Consider the following 10,266-nt stretch of genomic DNA (forward strand, 5'->3'; position numbering starts at 1 on the left):
AAAGAACCGTGCCAGCAAAGTAGTCCCTTGTGGGCGTGTCTGCATTGTGCTGTGGGCGTGTGCTGGGGGCATGACAAACGCTGGGGGCGTCTGGTACGTTCCGCCCTTCATGCCATGTGAGTCATAATTGCCCCAAACCTAGCCCTGAACCCTTAAAATACTGCTGTACTCCAAAACCCAAACCTACCCCTGAACCCTAAAAATACCCCTGTACCCCAAAACCCAAACCTAGCCCTGAACCCTAAAAATAACCCTGTACCCCGAAACCCAAACCTACCCCTGAACCCTAAAATACCCCTGTACCCCAAAACCCAAACCTAACCCTGAACCCTAAAAATACCCCTATACCCCAAAATCCAAACCTAGCACTGAACCCTTAAAATACCCCTGTACCCCAAAACCCAAACCTACACCGGAACCCTAAAAATACCCCTATACTCCAAAACCCAACCCTAGCCCTGAACCCTAAAAATACGCCTGTACCCCAAAACCCAAACCTATCCCTAAACCCTAAAACCAGCCCTGTACCCCATAACCCAAAACTATATCTGAACCCTTAAAATACCCAAACACCCCAATATACATATACCTCAGTACCTCAAAACATATACCCCTATACCCATACTTACCTTATCCAAACATTAAAAAAAACATGCTTTTACCTTTCATGCATTTACAACGAATTTCATTGTAAATGTATGCGTGGTAAAAGCATATAAAATGTAATGCCATGCGTTATAATGGCATTGCGGAGTCATGGTACTTTCGTAATGAATGTATGCGGAGTGATGGTATGCGGAAAGAAAGCTGCGGAATAATGGGTGTTTACCCTCCCCGGTAAGTACATTGGTGGCACGGCGGCCCACATCTCCAGCAACATACTCATATTTTTTCACCACCCATTTGAAAAATGCACAGGTCTCTATCATTGATGGCCAGCACCAAAAAACTGAGAATGAGGACCTCTGAACTGACCTGTATCTTGTTCACAATTGAAAATTAATCTAATACATTTCTATAGAGATGCAACCAAACTGAAAGTATTCACATAAGCATAAGATACTTTGATTCGTTATTTATTGTCATTTAACATTTAAAATCAAGTAAACATTTCATCATTTTTTCATGTTTTATAAATATATAGGTGCAAAAACCATTTTGACATGTGAAATAAAGTTAATACAGACCCCACAACAAATATAGTGCTATCTAAACCTCACACATTCTAATTCATACATTCCTAATTAACCATACTCTCAATAGTGACATAATACAAACAAGATACATACAAAAGACAACAAAATATCTGAAATCCCAGTAGTTTTTTTTACAGTTTAACTATCTTGTTTCTTCTTCTTTTTATTGTTTCCAAATTTATAGGTCTCTTTTTCTCTTGGTTTTTCTTCTTCTAATGATCTTGTTTTGCTCGGATCTGAGGTAAGAGACATACACTTTTAGATACACCTCCCGCCACAAGTTCTAGAATTACGAACTTTAGAGCAGGGGAGCTACGTTCGAATCTCGGCATCAGCTCAACATCCTGTGATTCCAGACAAATCGCTTTGTCTCCCCGTGCCTACCACAAATGAATGTCTTCTTCTGTAATGTAAATTGTGCTCATGCCATGTTTTCGAGTTCGTGCTATATAATATTGCAAGGAAAAATAAAGTAGGGAAGCTTGAGTTCACACACTACTGAACGCGCACTCTTAAGTGCATCAGCAGTGCACTGTGAATCGGAGCGTTTTACAGGCCTTTCACAGATAAGAAATGCTATCTAAACGAAATCCTACAAAACAATATACTACTGGCCGGCAGCAATTCATACCCGGACAACGTCGGGACGGGCTGCTACTGTCTCTATAATTTTATTTTTATTGTGAATTTCGAAGGTATTTTTTTTAACTTATTTTCCTGTTGGAAACTGTATCGTTTGATAGTGGGTGACCGTATAGGTCAGTGAGTAGCTGTATGGGCCTGTGAGTGGGTGTGTGAGTGGCTGTATGGGTCTGTGAGGTGAGTGGGTGTGTGAGTAGCCTAAATGGTCTGAGTGGGTGTTTGAGTAGCTATATGGGTCAGGTTGTGGGTGTGTGTGTGACTGTTTGGGTGTGTGTGTGTGTTTACAAATGCTTTACACATTGCCTCTGTGATAAGGCGGCCTGCTCTGTGCCAAGCTCCCAAGGGGGTGAGCAGGGTTAGAAGATATGTTATGTTGTGTTATGTTATGTATATTTGTAAATCACACAAATCCCCCAGAAAGGTATCCTAGTGCTTATGCAGGAGCAGTCAGGACCAAGCTGTGGCCTGGTCTAGGTGAAGCGCCACGTATCCAGGGGCTTATTTATGAGCCCTGGCGTCACTTTTGCGCCGCCCCTGTGTCACTTTTTGAGACACACTAGCAGCATAAACAATGAGCATTTGTTGCACCATATTTACAAAGTGACGCATCTAGGTAGATGCATCACTTTATAAACCCCTGCGCTACATTACACCTGCGCCAGGTATAATGTATGCAGGGTGGGCGTACCCCGCAAGAAAGGGTTGTAGGAGTGGCGCAGCGAAGTCTATGAGATTTCGCTGCGCCACTCCTAGGACGCCAATGCGTCAAAACATTATGCCTGCCTCATGGCAGGCGTAAGGGTGACGCAGGTCCTTTCACATGGGGCTTGCCCATGTGTATTGACCCATTGCTGGAGTTGCGTCACTTTGGTGACAGACTCCAGCTATGCGTAATTTTTGCGTCTAGAGATACGTCAGAAATACTGACGTATCTGTAACTCCTTGCGACATGATGCGTCATACTGTAAATATGATGCATCATTGGTGGCGCAATGATAAGAGATGCATTGCTGTTTTCTTGCAGCGATGCGTCACTTTTCATAAATGAGGCCCCCAGCGTCTTGCAGAACTCAAGAACCGAGGAGGCATCCCTAGCGTGCCGTGGTTGGTTGTTCCAGGCTTTAGCAAAAGACACTGCTGTATCAAAACTGTTATTCATTTGAGGAGGGAGTAGTTCAGCAAGAGTTGAGAGTGGGTACATTTTGCCCAGGTGCAAATGATTCAAGTAGGAAGGGAGGAACCCTTGGCATTAAGTCCTGCTAGGAGTGATGAACGGTTTAATATCTGAGTGCCTATAGTAAAATAGTGATAAAGCGTAGTTGGTTGAGATGACACTTTCGTCCCACTGCAAAGCTGCATTTGGCAAAGGAAAAGGATTGCTTGGACTCTGTTCTTGCGGTGTCTACGTTGGTGCATCATTTATCCTAGGTATACAGGCATATAATATTCTTGCTGACGTGATGACAGTACATAAATATTGGTACAGCTTTAGTGACCATGACAAAGGATCAAGGAAATTATGAAAATTTCATGCAGCTTTTAAAGAACTTTTAGAAAATATGTAAACACGTTGTTACTATGTTCCCATTTAGGATGTTGTAGCCTTATGGTGCCTATTAATAGCTGGGCTGCACAGACATCTCATGATGGTCAGAGCATCTGCTACTTTTCATCTCAAAGTATTCTTTTTAAAGACATCTGCTCATTGTCATCTCATTGCAACTTTAGATGTGCAATGACACTGGTAGCAGCCAGCACCGCGAGGTGAGTGTGGAGGTGTGGGCTATTCCCCGAGAGCGGGGCTTACGCCAATGAATGAGACGCACGCATCAAAAGTCCTTGAGCCGTGTGTGTGGTGGGGGTTAGGCCTGTAGAGTTGCGGTCTAGTGTTCACGCTACGCCATGACGTAGCGTGAACGGCGGCCATCTTAGGTTCGTGCCGGGAAAGCGCAAGTCGGGTGCCGGAGCTGCCAGAAGGCAGCAGCATGCTCGGCGCTCTCTGTGGAGCGATATATATTATAAAAAAATAGCGTTATCCACAACGGTGTCCTGTCGTCATTGCAGGCAGTGACATCACCACAAGGCCTCAGGCAGTATCGTGAATGGTGATCATGGCCTGTTGACTCTTGTTGATTTGTAGAGGGTGGAATACTGGGAGTTTGGGTGTCTATGATTGTCATTGGGGCTGTCATTTGGTCCTGGGATGTATGACGTTACAACGCAGGCTATTACAACGCCTGCCTTTACAACGCGGTTTTTACATCGCAATCCATTACAACACATAGCGCTTTGGGGTGCTGGATAGTGAAAAGTTTAATTTACTATTCCAACACCAGTCCCCGTGGACACTAGGGAAGGTGTTGGATAGTAAATTAAACTTATTCCCTATCCTATAGCGCCCCCCAGCGCAATGCGTTGTAATGGTTTGCGTTGTAATGACCGCGTTGTAATGGTAGTGCGTTGTAAAAGTTTCGTTGTAAAGGTTGTTCACCGTTCCTGCATCGAGAATTAGTCCTTTGCCTCTTTCGGGCCAATCCCTTACTTCGATTCCTTCCTCGATTTGGCATCATGGGGCTACCTCCACCCTCTTGAACCAGGAGATGTTCTGGGCCACTTTATCCTGCCCCTTTGTGGCTGTTACCATTGTTCCTTCCACTTTGCTTATTGTCCACAACCAGGGCTTGTATGGTGTCCTGAATTTCCAGCCAGGTCTTCAGTCCTTTATGATCAGCTGATCTCCTGGTTGGAGGTCCCAATGCTGGGAGTTTCATTTGTGGTTGGCTGTTGCGTTTTGCTGTTCTCTTTGCTCATGTGCTTCCCCGTCATTGTACATTAAACATCAGGGCCCATGGTCCCTGTTGAGTGGTTGTGGAGTACTACCGTAGTTTCTCAGGAATAGTTGTGAGTGGCCCTCAGAGTCAGCATGCTCTGCTTCTGCAATCTGCAGCATCTTATAGTGTGTCCTCATGAACCTTTCAATTTCCCCGTTGGCTTGTGGCCACTGGGGGGGTGAAGCTGTGGTGTCGTACTCCGTGGAGTTTTAAGAATCCGCTGAACTCCTGGCTGTGAAAGGGAGGGCCATTGTCACTCTTTATTTCAGTAGGGGCCAAACATCGCAAATACCTTCTCCAGTACAGGAGCCATGTGCGTGAATGCTGTTGAGCTGACGACTTCCACGATGGGGTATTTGGAATAGGCATCCTTTAACACCAGCGTGACTCTCCCATCAGGGAAACTCCCGAAGTACACGCTCACCTACTCCCAAGGTGCTTTGCATGGTTACACGGTGATGATCAGTGCGGGCCTGTCGAGGACACTTGTGAGTTGGCATTGCCCCACTGTCTCTTCCACCAGTTCTTCTAGTTCAGGGAACCAGACCTTTTCTCCCATTCTTGACTTAATTTTCATCGACCCCTGGTGCCTTTTGATTGCAAGCTGTGTCATGTGATGGCGCAGTGCCGCTGGGATTACGATGTGAAATCCGCGTAGGAGGACACCCCTTCTGGGTTCTGCACAGCTCATTTCTCACTCTCCACATTTTTGTGAGATACTCCCAGTCTTGCCCTGACCGGTCTTTGGCATTAAATATAAAGTTCCGCCTGGTGCCTTCCTGTACAGCATCCTGCACTTTGGTGCAGACAGGATCTGTTTTCGCAGCCTCCTTGATGTCAGCCAGTGTCAGGGCTTGGGGGCATGCTGTGGATGTGACCATGTAGATGTGTGCTTCAGTCACTTCCGCATCCAATGCGGTGTCTTTGGTGGCTGGCTGTACCGGGTGGTGGGAGAGGAAGTCAAATGGGTTCTTTGCTCCGGCCCGATAGATGAATTCCATCAGATATTGTTGGAGTTGGATGGCTCACCATTCGATTCTGAGAGGTGGTTGTGGCGCTGATACCCGGAACAGTGGGGCAAGTGGTTGATGATGACCTTGAATGCTTAGCCGCTTACATAGAGATGGAAGTGCCAGCATGCCCACTTGATCTCCAGGGTTTTTCGCTCAATATGGGCATATTGCACCTCGGTAGGGGAAAGTGCTTTGCTGGCAAATGCTTGGTCTGCCCATCATCTTGGTTCTTGTTCCTGGGTTAATACAGTGCCAAGGCCCACAGGGCTGGCACCCAGTAGCAGTTCAGTGCACTTGCCTGGGTTGAAGTATACCAGCGTGGTGTTGTCAAGGAGGGTATACTTGCTGTGCTGGAACGCTGCTTCTTCTTGAGGGCACCATTCCCACTTTATGTCCCTCCAGGTTAGAGTCCTTAGTGGTTCTGCGACTGCAGGAGGTCAGGGATGAATCAGCCACAATAAGTGGCCACTAGGAAACTTCTCACCTCAGACACAGTCATGGGTGGTAGTGCATGTTTTGTCTCTTGGGACTTCTGGAAATGTACTTGTATCCCATAGTGGTTGAATATACATCCAAGAACTCTGGGCCTCATTTATGAGAAGTGACGCATCGCTGCATGAAAGCAGCGAGGCGTCACTTCTCAGTGCACCCTCCTTGCGACTTGCTTGATGTGCCATATTTACTGTATGACGCATCATGTTGCAAGGAGTTGCAGATATGTCACTATTTCTGACGTATCTGTATGGCGCAAAAGTGTCGCATTGCTGGAGTGTGTCACAAAAGTGACGCAACTCCAGCATTGTGTCCTTTCACATGGGGCAAGCCCTGTGTGAAAGGGCCTGCGTCAGTCTTATGCCTGCTGTGAGGCAGGCATAAGATATTGACGCATTTGCGTCCTAGAGGTGGCGCAGTGAAATCTGATAGATTTCACTGCGTCACTTCTATGACCCTTTTCTGCATCAGAACGCCCCCCCTGCATACATTATACCTTGCGCAGGTATAATGTGGCGCAGGGGTTTACAAAGTGACGCATCTACCTAGATGCGTCACTTTGTAAATATGGTGCAACAAGGCACATTTTTTTACGCCGCTCGTGCGTCACAAAAAGTGACGCACCGGTGGCGTAAAAGTGACGCACGGCCTCATCAATAAGGCCCTCGATTTCCTGCTGGAAGAACAGGCACTTTTCGCGGTGGAGTGTGACACCTTGGTCTTGAATTCATTTCAAGGTGTTCCTGAGGTGTTTGTAGTGTTCTGCCACTGTGATGGAGTGTATAAGAATGTAATCACTGACATTTATGACACCTGGTAGTCTTGTTATGAGCTCACACACGGCATTCTGGAATACTTCGGCTGCGGAGGAGATCCCGAAGCTGAGGCGTTTATAGTGGTGTAGCCCCAGGTGTGTAATGAAGGTAGTTATATACCTCCTTTCTCCTGCCAGGGCTAGCTGATGGTATCCGGCGTTCAAGTCCAGATTGGAGAACCACCGAAAGCCATTGACATCGGCTACAATTTCATCCATGGTCGGGGTTATATGGCGCTCTCTCTGATTTGTCCTATTTCGGAGCCACATGTCTATGAATACCCGTATCGTCCCTGGTTGTTTCAGCTTCTCGGCTCTAACCATCGTGGAAACCCAGGGAGTTAGTAGTGGCACTTTTTCTATGACCCCTTGTTCTTCTAGTTTTTGTAGTTCGCGCTCCACCAGCAGTCGGAGGTAGAACGGGATCCATTGTGTTGCAGTGTGTCGGCGCTCTTGTGTGGTTGATGCGCAGTTTAACAGGTGGGTGCTTGATACACCCTAGTCCTTCGAACAGGTTCAGGAACTGGTCAAGTAGGTTGTCTGTTTGGTTTGACCTTTTGCTTCTTGCGAATGACACGAACCCCAGGTCTTCTACAGAGTGGCTGCTGATGAGTGTGTCCACTTCTTGGTTGATGACGTGGATCGTTGTCATGAATTTGTTGCCTTCAGATTGGACGGGTACTGTCATCCGTTCGCGGAGGGGCAAGGGTGTTTGGCATCCGTGTGCAAAAACTTTGATGTTTGACGGTACTAGTTGTGGTCTGGGTTGTAATCGACTGCACAGCTGTTTACGGAGGCTCCTGTGTCAGTGACTGCTTTCACCTTCGACCTCGCTATGTGGATTGTGCCTGTGGGTTGTGGTCTTCAGCGTATCTTCAGCTCTCTTTCGAACAACAGGAAGCTTCTACCTGATAGGACGTTTGGGAGCCACTCTTTGGGTCGGTGGTGTCTGTGAATGGGGCTCCATAGGTGGCATACCATTTTTCGCAGAGACTTGCTGCCAGGTGTGTCTCTGCTTTGGGCTTTCTTTCAGCAGACTGGGGCAAAGTGGTTAGGAATCCAACAGTAGGAGCTTGTTCGGTCTTGGGTGGGGCAGGCGTTGACGGGGTGTTCCTCTTGTCTGCAGTATCTGCACCTACTCTTTTGTGGCTGGATTGCGCACCCCCTGGGGCCATTGCCTCTTTCTTTTGTCCTTACTGCATCTGCTCGCTCTGTCTTAATGACAATGGTCTTGTCTGATGTTCATGTAAGTGCTAGGTGCGTCTCATCAGCTCTCGCAACTGATAGGTCGTGTGACCTGGCTAGGATCAGGATTTCATCTGGACTTATATTGGGTTGCCCGAGGATTACGCCGCACAATGTCTTGTTGCAGCACCCTTAGAGTAGCTGTGCATGGATATCTTTGCGTTGATCATCGGCCGTACAGGAACTTGACAACTCCCATAGTCTAGAATAGAAGGTGCCAATTGATTCTCCTTCACTTTGTCTGGCCTGGCACAGATGAAACCTTTCAAAATCCGGGTTGAGTTGCGGATCAAACTGAGTGTTGAGCGCTCTTACACAGCATCATAGTCGGTGGGGGGGGCAGTATTTGGTAGGTGTTTGAAAAGGAGGGATATTACTTACCTGTGTAATGCAGGAGTAGGGATCATTTAACCGGACCATCGGTTTCTTGTCTGGCTACGAAGTAGTTGTCCAGATGTCCCACCCATATCTATCCTCTGGGGGAAGCAGTGGCGGGATCGGCCAAGTTCACTAAATGGGGGTAGTACCCCTGTGAGGGCATACCCCATGTGAGGCCATGTTGCATGACGACATGGCCAGGATGCTGTGCAGTATTCTGTTTGTCCCCCATGCTGAACGTGTGGTGTGGGCCAGTTTTCTATCCGATGTGCGTACGTGTTGTCTTTGACTTGAATGGCAGGTAGCTTTAAAAAGGAAAATGTTTCTCTCCTTTTTTTTCTTTTCCTTATTCTCTCCCAGATGACCTGGTGGTTTCTGCTCTGTTTGTGTGCTGTTTGCCTCTGCCAAATATTGTGGCTTGTTGATGAGACACACGGTAGTGGGAGGCCATGTTCTGCTAGTGGCTGCTTGTGTTGGTGTATTTGTGTGCCTGTGGGGTACTGGCAGGGAGGGGTGTGGTCTGATGCGCGCTGCAGGCTTACAGTTCTGACGGCTCTGACACCTGACCTGCTGCGGGTTCTGGTCGGAGATCCAACGCATTGGTGGAGAAACGTTCCCCGGTGATGACCGCAGGTGGGCTTGCCCCCACCCTTATTGCCAGTGTAGCAGTGGCGTAACGAACCTTGAGGGGGCCCCCCTGCAGGGTAAGTGAAGGGGCCCCCTCCAGACTCAATCTAGAGCTCCCCAGCAGAAGTGCAGTGCTGACGGGGCCCCCTGGAGGAACTGCAGGGGCCTGTGTTACGACCCTTCAGTGTAGCGGCCAGCGCCACAAGATGAGTGCAGAGGCGTGGGCAACGCCCCGGATGCGGGACTGACGTCAATGAGACAGACGCACACAGTGGTGAGGTGGTTGGTGTAAGGACCCCAAGCAGTTTTTACCCTCCTATTATATAACCTCGGGCCACGCCTGGCCCAAGGGTGGTGCATGACAGCTTCTGGCATCCTGCAGGGTCAAAGACAGGACAGCTGACCATCCACAATACCTATTAACAGTTACTGCAGCTGTGCTGTCATAGCATCTTTGTTGCCAGATCTGTATAGGACTATTTATGGATGTGTCATGAATTTGTTGAAGATGCCATTATTGGTCACATTATCTATGATGTCATAGATGATGTAATTTGTCATGCAATATGAGAGAAGAAGAAGAAGGCGAATAGCTGGAGAATTTCTGCTTTTTTAAGTTTTGAATCGTAATCAAAGAGTGTATTTCTACATTTCCTTTTTTAATGGCCTTATAACTGTAAAGATTTTAACATCAAATTATAAAACACTGTAACATAAGTTTTTTTTCCCACCAATTGTTTTTGGTTTTGTAATGATGTACTTTATTTAGCACAGAACCACTGACCCAGATCCTGCTGTACACTTTTTTCCACCCTGCCAAGCGGGTACTAGCTACAGGACACGGCTAAGCCTAACCCTGTTATCTGTACCACACCCCACTAACCATAGTGAGCAGTAAGCCCTTCTGTTATTTCCATTGAGAATAGGGCATGTGTGGTATCCTTCTCTTCTATGTATTAGTAGTAGCAGAATGTTAAGAGTAGAATGGTATGATGCACTGATGTGAATGTTCTGATGATGCTATCCAA

The sequence above is a fragment of the Lissotriton helveticus genome, chromosome 12 (genome assembly GCF_964261635.1).
Source record: "Lissotriton helveticus chromosome 12, aLisHel1.1, whole genome shotgun sequence".
In the NCBI taxonomy this organism is placed as follows: Eukaryota; Metazoa; Chordata; class Amphibia; order Caudata; family Salamandridae; genus Lissotriton; species Lissotriton helveticus.